A 10,726-nucleotide genomic window follows, 5' to 3' on the forward strand; every position below is an offset into this window, starting at 1 on the left:
GATTATGTGGACGTGAGGGTTAGGCGGGTTAGGTGAGTTAGGGTTAGGGCATGGGTCAGGTAAGTGTGCGATTGTGTGGACATGAGGGTTAGGGCGGGGTAGGTGAGTTAGGGTTAGGGCGGGGGAGTCATGTAAGTGTGCGATAGTGACGGACCTTAGGGTTAGGGTTTGGGTTAAGGTAAGTGGATGGTTAGTGATGTGTGTATAATTTAGTGTAGGGTTAGGTGTAAGATTTTATTTGTATGTGTGTGGATTGCTGTTTGTTTGGTGTGCTTGTGTTGTGTGTATGTTTTGAAACAACAAATTTTTTCCCTAGGAAATAATTTGCTGTTCTGTATGTTTGATGTTTTTAGCTTTCGCGTAATAGGGTTCGATATTAGAACATTTGAAGTTTTGAAACTTCGATGTTCTAATATAAACCCTAAATATATGTATATATATATATATATATATATATATATATATATATATATATATATATATATATATACACACACACACACACACACACACACACACACACACACACACACACACACACACACACACATATATATATATATATATATATATATATATATATATATATATATATATATTTATATACAATGGATATAGAAAGTTTACACACCCCTGTTAAAATGCCAGGTTTTAGTGATATAAAAAATGAGACCACAATAAATAATTTCAAAACTTTTCCCACTTTTAATGTCACCTATAACCTGTAGAATTCAATTGAAAAACAAACAAATCTGTTAAGGGAAAAAATATAAAAGATAAAAAAATGTACAATACGCTGGCTGCATAAGTCTGCACAGCCTTAACTAATACTTTGTTGTGTGTATACACCCTTAAACTAATATTTTGTTGAAGCACCTTTTGATTCAGTTGTAGCATTCGGTCTTCTTGGGTAGGAGTCTATCAGCATGGCACATCTTGACTTGGCAATATTTGCCCACTCTTCCTTGCAAAAGTGCTCCAAATCTGTCAGATTGCGAGGGCATCTCTTGTGCACAGCCCTTTTCAGGTCACCCCACAGATTTTCTATTGGAGTTAGGTCTGGGCTCTGGCTGGGCCATTCCAAAACTTAAATTTTCTTCTGGTAAAGCCATTCTTTTGTTGATTTGGATGCATGTTTGAGGTCATTGTCATGTTGAAAGGTGAAATTCCTCTTCATCTTCAACTTTCTAGCAGTTGAAAGGTGAAATTTCTCTTCATCTTCAGCTCTCTAGCAGATGCCTGAAGGTTTTGGGCCAAATGTGACTGGTATTTGGAACTGTTCATAATAATAATTCCTTCCACCTTGACTAAAGCACCAGTTCCAGCTGAAGAAAAGGAACCCCAAAGATGATACCTCCACCACCATGCTTCACAGTGGGGATGGTATTCTTTTGGTGATGTGAATTGTTGCTTTTGTGCCAAATGTACCTTTTGGAATTATGGCCAGAAATTTCAGCCTTGGTCTTATCGGACCATAACACATTTTCCCACATGCTTTTGGGAGACCTGATGTATTGTTTTGCAAATTTTAGCCAGGCCTGGATGTTTGTCTGCGTAAGAAAAAGTTTCCATCTTGCAACCCTACCCCATAGTCCAGACATATGAAGAATACGGGAGATTGTTGTAATGTAGTACACAACCAGTACTTGCCAGAAATTTCTGCAGCTCCTTCAGTGTTGTTGTAGGTCTCTTGGCAGCCTCCCTGACCAGTTTTTGTCTTGTCTTTTCATCAATTTTGGAGGGGCGTCCAGTTCTTTGCAACGTCACTGTTGTCCCATATTTTCTCCACTTTTTGATGACTGTCTTCACTGTGTTCCATGGTATATCCAATGCTGTGGAAATTTTTTAGTACTCTTCTCCTGACTGATACCTTTCAACAATGAGATCCCTTTGATGCTTTGTAAGATCTCTGTGAACCATGGCTTTTGCTGTAGCTGGCAACTTAGTAAATGTCAGGAAAATCCTACCAGGACAGCCAAACTTTATTTGGAGTTAATCAGAGTCTCTTTAATTGATGGCAGATCTGTACCCAAGAAGACTGAATTGTTGTTGTTGTTGTTGTGTCTTTCGGCTTTTCCTGGTAAGGGGTCACCATAGTGGAACTCCGGTCCACTAATGATTGGCAGTAGATTTTTACGTGCCGAGTTGCCAGCTCTGACGCACAACCTTCAACGAAGGTATGCCCATTCACGCATGTCTCCACACAGAAGATGCTCTAGCTGAGAATCGAACAGGACAACGTCTTCCTGTGAGGCGACAACGCTACCGCAGCACCACCACCGCAGCCAAGAAGACTGAATGCTGTAATTAAATCAAAAGGTGCTTCAACAAAGTATTAGTTTAAGGGTGTGCACACCCAGCAAAGTATTAGTTTAAGGATGTGCACACTTATGCAACCAGCCTATTGTATGTTTTTTATTTTTTATATTTTTTCCCCTAACAGATTTGTTTTTCAATTAAACTGTACAGGTTATAGGTCGCATTAAAGGTGGAAAAGTTTTGAAATTATTTATTGTAGTCTCATTTTTTATATCACAAAAACCTGGCATTTTAACAGGGGTGTGTAAATTTTTATATCCATTGTATGTAAACATAGGAACAATACTAGATAAATGACCAATGGAATCATAAGATTCCTAACCATGTATACCTTTAAGTATATATACACACACACACACACACACAAAGTTTTTGCCACTGTTTTCAAGACCTTAGTAATGCTATTTTCCTGTACATATGTTAATGTAGGTACTGTACATTTGGTTGAATTTACCATTTGTTGAAGGATTTTCTGAAGTCAGAATTGGTTGAATGTAGGTCTTGTCATGTGGTGGAATAGTCAAAGTGTGCAACTTTGTAAGGAATGCAGGTATGAGTAGTAATGCTGGAACTTTTGTTTGTAACGTGCATTGAGCCAGCTGTTTTGGTGAGTAGTGTATCCATGACTACCTTCTAAAAGCTCTACTGCATATTTACATTTGGTGGTGCACATATTGCTTGGCCTGTGGCAATTGTTTAGAGATGGATCAAGTTCAGTCCTACACTAATTATGTTCTTCCATTGCATATCTGATAGATGTGATTTCAAGCGTACCATTTATCATTGGTAAAGGACACCAGTGGAGAAAGCAGAGATACGACAAACTGCTAACAGCAGGTTAGTGCTTGAGTCACTACTGCTGTGAGCAGTCTGAGTGGGCAGCTAGCACAGGAATGGAACACCTGTGAATGGTCACAACTAACATGCAAACTCCCTATCCATCCTACCTAACTTTGAGGAGTAGCTATCCTTCTTTTGATTTTTTAAATGTGCCCACATATGAAAATGGCATGTCGTGTAGTATACCAACCATGTTTGTGTGGTAGGCAGTAATGAGGTGGCTGTATTGGCAGTGCTATATCTGGTATGCTTTGGGAGTGCGCAACACTGTTGCAGTGGTGTGCTGCTCATCATCTGCAGAGTACATGTGATGTTTATTACAGGGAAAGTGTGTGTGTTTGTGCGTGCGTCTGTTTGTGAGTATTAGGTAGATAGGTAGGTGTATCTCACAGAAAAAAATACAATGCTAATAACAGTCTAATGACTAAATACATTTTGGAGAGACCCCATTACCAGATTCCAGCATGCACAGATGTGGTAGAAAATTATAAATGTAATTATCACAGCAACACTCCTACAGAGCTACTGAATGTCAGCACTAATGTGTTTGTATTTGTTTTGTTGTTACAATGCAACTATGTCTGAAGAGCATACAATGATCTACATCTTCCTCTGCAAGTAATTCATGAGTCAGAATGTTAGTCTGTGGCTTTTCCTAGATTCATTCGTCTGCCAGCCATGCAGTCCTAATCTCCACAAGTTGAGCTTCTTCACATCCTGCCTGCAGGTCCACTGGATTGAAAAACATGTCTGCAATGAAATGACTTACTGCAGTTGTTGCCTGAGAAATGTGACATGTACCTGGATTGTGACATCGTTTTCCTGCACATTGCAGGCAATGACATCATCAAACATCATCTTGGAGGGCTGTCTTGGTTATACTCTGGTCATAGTAGCCTGTTTGTTAGTTCTGCATGTTCAGACACTAAACTTCAGCATCACTGTAATAAACAGGCAGCACAGAAGGCCAGGAGACTGCAGAAGAACTTCATGCATGGACTGATGCACAGCTATAGAGGAATACCAGTTGTGCAGCACTGAATCACTGCAGAAAATGTGCACCTGTTTTCAATGTCAAAGGACTTAAGGTCATTTTGGGAGATATACAAGTTGCTGAAAGGAAACCAAAAAACACTGGAAGCACAAAAGGAAATGACACTCTGAGAAATCCTTTTAGCATACTAAAACATTTAATAGTCGCTGTTTTGTCCGAAGACTTCAGCATAAAATGAACAACCCATAAAAACATACTTGTTATATACAATAGCATAAATTAAACCATCCAATCACATAAACGAATAAATTCAAGCAATTAAATCACACAGTTGAGCAATGATCTAATAAAACCATGGGAATGTATTGGGCAACTTAACCCTCTATTAAACAGTTTTCTATCAGCTAAAAAACATTTTATATTTATACTATCATTTAAACCATTTGAATGATGAGCAGCTAACCTAATTTGCCACTCGTTCTCTCTCTCTTCTACATGTTTTTTGAAATTACCACCTCTCATATTTTTTTCACTAAACCTAAGATGGTAAAAATAAACTTATTATAGGTTGGAGATCTAACTGAATGCCTATACAAGACATTTTTATCATCCTTGACCTTTATAACATGGGCATGTTCTTAAACAATAGTGTCCAGGCTTCTTGTGTTCATACCTGCATATTCTCTATATTGGTTCTGTTTGTTTTTTCAATTTACGCTGGGAGATCATGAACAAAAAGTATGGTTTTTGGATGTTGAACTTAATTGGGATCCTATTACACATAATTTTGTAACTCATACTCATCTCAAAAATAACTTTTCAAACAGTTATGTTCATTATAAGAGTAATCATCCTGGTTATATTAAGAAAAATATCCCATATGGTCAGTTTATTAGAGCTTCACAGATGGTAAGCCAAGACAGTGAAATTGAAACAGAAGTAGGTTTTATTACTTGGTTATTTATCGCTAGAGGTTACTCTGTAGATTTATTAGAAAAAAATGGCAGCTGAACTCTGTAAGAAAAGACCAATTGAGTTTACACCTGTATTATTAAATGAATTTACTAAAAAGATGGTTAATTCCATCAAGTTACAATCCAACAGTCAAGATATTGTACCTAGATATTGTATAGACATGGCTGTGGACAGTGCTACTATTAAGAATATTATTAGCAGTAATGGGAATGTTATAATGGGCAATGACAATTTAGTCAAGGTATTGGGTGACACTCCTTACTTTGTGTACAAGAAGCATTTTAACATCAAACAATTATTAGAACCTGATAGTACTAAAATTTTACCACCTCATACTTCAAAGGGTTTTGGGACTTTTAAATGTAATAGTTGTAGTATCTGCAGGTACATCCATGAAGGGCCATATATAGCACTTGAACACATGGCTTATAACATCAGAATTCCAGGTAGAGTCAGTTGTAATACAACTGGAGTGTTGTACATTGCTGTATGTTCTGGATGCCCAGCCTTCTACATAGGTATGACCATAGGCCTGAGCAAGAGAGTTAAAGAATATACCTATGCTATAAAGGTCAAGGATAATAAACATGCCTTGTGTAGGCATTACGTTAGATGTCTAACCTAGAAGAAGTTTACTTTTACCATCTTAGATTTAGTGAAAAAAGATATTCAAGGTGGTAATTTCAAAAAACAAGTGGAAAAGAGAGAGACCTAATGGCAAATTAGGTTAGCTGCTCATCATCCACCTGCCCCAGTATTTAATAAAGTCCATGTTGACTCCGTGTTGAACCTACATGGAATGTATCCATATACACGGCCATGGTTCTCCCATGTCAGCGTACCAGACATATTAATTATGGTACGTGCCTAACGGAGGTCACAGCAACATGGATATTGAATCCATGTAAGACTTATGGTGCAGCCACACATCTTTCGGCCCATCCACCTTGGTCAAAAGATGAACAAGACATTTTATGTCATTAAATTGCAATTTAATTGTTTTTCTATATTTATGGGATTGTTTGCGTTGTGTGTTGCATTGCTTAGCTATGCTTAGCTTTGCTCATGTATACATCAGACATCCGCTAGACATCTAAAGATAGAAACTGGATGCATTCAATGTTACTAAATAATTTTTTTTATTTATTAATATTATTTTTTTTTGTTTTGTGCTTGTTTGTGAAATGTGGCGGGTTGCTTAGCTAGCCATAGTGCAGCGTACCTAAGTATTAGACATCCGCTAGACATCTGAAAATAGAAACCGGATGCATTCAGTATTAATATCTATTTTTTTTTTTTTTTTTTTTTTTACATGTGCTTGTTTGTGCTATACGGCACATTCCTTAGCTAGGATTAGCAAAGGGTACTTAAGCAATAGACATCTGCTAGACAGCTAAAAATAGAAATGGATGTTTTCAATTGTAGGTCTGCTGTGCTTACCAACACTCAAACCCGTGCAGTGAAGCTAGGCTATGCTTACAGGCACCTTCCTAGTATATCTGATGATAGTCTAGCTCTCTTCACTATCCCAGTGGCTAGATAGGTTGAGCTATGACCTGCTGTATAATAGGTCCTGGATTTGAGTCCTAGTTAGTAATGCTTTTTACATATAGTGCTGTGAAACTGTATCAGGTGACTGAAACATTGGCTGAGTTTAAATTAAATAATTGTTGCATTTAGAAACAGAAAAGCTGCAAAGTGTTAAGTAGCACTTAAAGATGGTCAGCCGTTGTTAATTTGTGCATTGCTAAGCTTCACCTAAACATGAATTGTGCGAGTTTGTGTGATACTAAGCAACGTGGCACTTTTTTGAAAGTTACAGCATGACATGCAATGGAGGGAATAGGCAGGAATTTCACACCATTCCTTGGAGCATGACCTTGACTGTGGGTATAGCTGCAGGAGTCAGAGAGAGATTGTGTTTTAGGGTGCAAATGTGGGGTGTGCAGGAGTCCAAGGTTTTATTGGACTCCTGATAGAGCGATATGGACCCCAGCTGCTGCAGGGTGACTACAAGGGCTAAGAGTGCAAGTCTGAGGCCTGGGATCATTTGGCCAGGGACTTAACCAGTGCTACTGGTATCCCCCGTACTGGTGAGCAGCATCATCATCACTTTGATGACCTGAAACATAGGAAGAGGGAAACCTTGGATACCTGGGTCCAAGAAGCTACGTATGGGCATCACAGATATGTAAGTATGTTTTCCAGTAACGTAAAAATAAACAAGCTGAATGTGTGCAAAATGGGTATGTATAATGGTTTTCTTCTCTTACAACAGCTGCTGAAGAGAGGGCTTGCAATGTACAGTCCCATGCTGGGTGTTTGGCCATGATGAGGCAAGAGTGCAGTAAGTAAGAAAATCATCAAAGTAATAACTTAATGCATAACCTAATAATACAATAAAGTAAATACAGATTTTGCAGTCCTAACAGTCAGGTATGAAATAGCTGGGACATCCTAGATCTTCATTAATGTGTTAGTGCATATCTAAAAGTTAAAGCAAGTTAAAGCAAGTAAGCATGCCGTACTGTGTAGCATAGTCCAACCATCAGTTATTGTTATGGTCTACCCAGATTGAGTCACTGTTCTGGTCTGCTCATAGGTTCATACATACATAGGTGTGTACTAGGCTAATAGCCGTGAAGCCTTTACGATCCTAGCCCCAAAAATTGCCCAGACAATCGCGTCACGCCCAATGTTAGTTCACAGTGCCCCTACCCAGTAGGGCAACTGGAATGATCCCTGGAGTAAACTTTCTGTTACCCATCCACTCGTTAAGATTTCTCTTGACAAGGGCCAGGGAGGTGCTCTGCTTTAGATGAATAGGAAGCTTATTCTAGAGTATGGGCAGTCTTTGGGAGATGAACCTGTCCCTCCAACATGTTCTGTTAATTGTGGTAATAAGGTTGTGATCTCTGGAGCATGTGGCACTGGGGGATTGGGATTTCTTTAGGTGTAGCATTTCAAGTAGGGCTGGGTCGGACATGGCTTTGTAAGTCAAGCAGAGATCACCTCTAAGTAGACGATAAGAGACTGAGAACAGCTGAAGTTTCTTGAGTCTGTCCATACAGGACATGCGTTTAAGACCTAGGATTCTTTTTGTGAGGTACTTTTGTGGCCTCTCCAGCTGTTGTAGGTGTCTGGTCAGGTACATGCCAAATGGGGCATTGTATTCGATGACTGGTCTAATGAGAGATGATTAGAGAGGGATGATGACCTCTTTCTTCCTGGATGCGAAACCTTTGGTTATAAAATGTGCCACATAGAAAGACTTTCTGACCACAGTGGCAATGTGGTGGTTGAAGGTGAGGTGGCTGTCGACCTGGGGTGTCCAGATCTATTATGGCCCCTTCAATGTTCACTGGCTTCCCATCAACATGGTAATTCATGGGAACTGAGCTTTTTCCAAAGGGGATGATAACCCATTTTTTGGTGGTAAGCTTCAGGCCACGGTTCTGACACCAGTCATTGGTCTCAGAGAGGCCCTTTTGCAAGATGTCTGCATCACTTGGGGAGTTGATAATGACTCCTAGTTTGCAGTCATCAGTGATCTTGGTCAGCCAGAGTCCTTCTGTGTTGGCCTGGACTTCTGAGAAGTAGATTCCAAACAGGAGAGGGCCCAGGACCGAGCCCTGTGGGAATCCACTTGACTGATTGACAGTCTGACTTGGAATCTGCAACTTTCACTCTGTGGGTCCTGTCTGTAAGCCAATTTGCAACCCACCTAGTGATGTAAGGATTGATGCCTAGTTTGGTGAGTTTATCAATGATACCTGAGTGGGGAATGGTATCAAAGCTCTTGGCCAGGTCAAGGTAGGGTGTATGCACTCCCTTACCTTCATCCACAACCTTGGTGGCTGCCTCAAAGTCAACCAGGTTCAGCAGACAGGATCTCCCCTTGACAAAGACAAACTGTGTGGGGTCAAGAGTTTGGAGATTGCCTATATCTTAGTTAAGTAGATCCATGGTGATGCGCTCCATAGCTTTGCATGCCAGACTCGTCAGGCTAATGGGGTGATAGTTCCCATGGTCTGTAGTTTCTCCCCCTTTATGGAGTGGGATGACCATAGCAGTGTGCCATTCATTAGGGACATAGCCTGAGGTAAGGCTGTGATTGAACAGGGCACACAGATGTGATACAAGTTCATTTTGTAGCTCATGTGGGATGCAGCCAGGGATATTATCAGGTCTCATGGATGCTGTATTCTTGGCTTTGGACAATGCAGCTTTTACATGTAATGCAGAAATGGTGAGTACCAGGCTTTTTTCTGGTATTGCGATAGGGCCCTTGGGGGGGGGGGGGAGAAGGGTAAAGTTGGCACAGAATCTGTCGGCCAGTATGTTGGCTATATCTGTTGGCTCAGTATAGGAGGTGCCATTGTGCAATAACTCAGAGCAAATCTGGGTATTGCCTTTGAGGTTTTTGATATAGCTATTGAAGGTGTTGTGGTTGTTTTTGGTGTCAGCTGCAATTCTGCCTTCATAGCTGTTTTTGGAGGATTTGATAAGGGATCTCAGATTATTGTTGAGACTGATAAGGGAGGTTTTCCAGTCTTGTGACTTCATTTTTTTCTGCAACAGTTTATTCCTTCTGTTGTAGAGTTTATTGATGGCTGGGGACCACCAGATGGGCTTCCTTTTTTTTTTTTTGCAGAAGAGTGTCTTAGTTCTGTTTGGTATGGCAAGGTCCATGCATTTGTGTTCATGCTCGTATGATTCAGCAGTCATGCAGCTATTTTCCATTGGCATCAGTGCCAAGAAGTTAGTCACCTCTGTTTTTAGGAGCCCAAAGTCGGCTTTACAGAAGTTTTTCAGGATGGTCACCTTAGCAGGGGGTGTAGGTGAGATGGAAATTTCCATGGTGATTAGTTTGTGGTCAGATTCAACTAGGGTGGAATTGACTATAGGTGTGGAGTAACAGTCTCCCATGTTGGTGATAACCAGGTCAAGGGTGTTGCTTCATCTTATGGGGGTTGGAATGAGCTGGTCTAGGGCATTGGTATTTATAAATTCCAGAAAGCATTGGGCCTGTAAATTGGTACTTGAATAGTTTTCCCAGTTGATAGAAGGGTAGTTAGTCACCCAGTATGAGTGTATTGAATTGGACCTTGATAGATTCCAGGGTGCTTAGGAACTTGGAGTGAGAGTCTAGGGACATGTTTGGGGTTCTGTAGCAGGCTATGGCTTGTATCACTGTCTTACCCAGTGTTAGTTGTACCTGAAGTATCTAGGATGCATTATACTGGGCTACCAGTCTAGAGGTATGCATATCCTATAAGAATATGGAGACACCACCACCTCTGGAGCTTCCAGACATATTATAGAGCAGAAAAGTATGGAATGAGTTGTAGCCTGGGAGTGCAGGGGTGCTTTCTGCCACTTTAAACCAGGTGTCCGTTACAGCACAGATGTCGACATTCTCCATTTTGAGGAGATTTCGAGTGAGTGCATCTTGAGATTTAGACTTCTAGCATTGAGCAGCATGACCCTCAGATTGCATATGTTTGTAGCTGTTATGGTAGAATTTTGGTCTTTGGAACACTGCCTAAAAAAGGCACTGTAGGGGTGGCAAGAGCCTTAGCCAGTACTGAATCCCAG

This window comes from Protopterus annectens, chromosome 2.part1 (assembly GCF_019279795.1).
Source record: "Protopterus annectens isolate FY-2018-M chromosome 2.part1, PAN1.0, whole genome shotgun sequence".
NCBI lineage: Eukaryota > Metazoa > Chordata > Ceratodontiformes > Protopteridae > Protopterus > Protopterus annectens.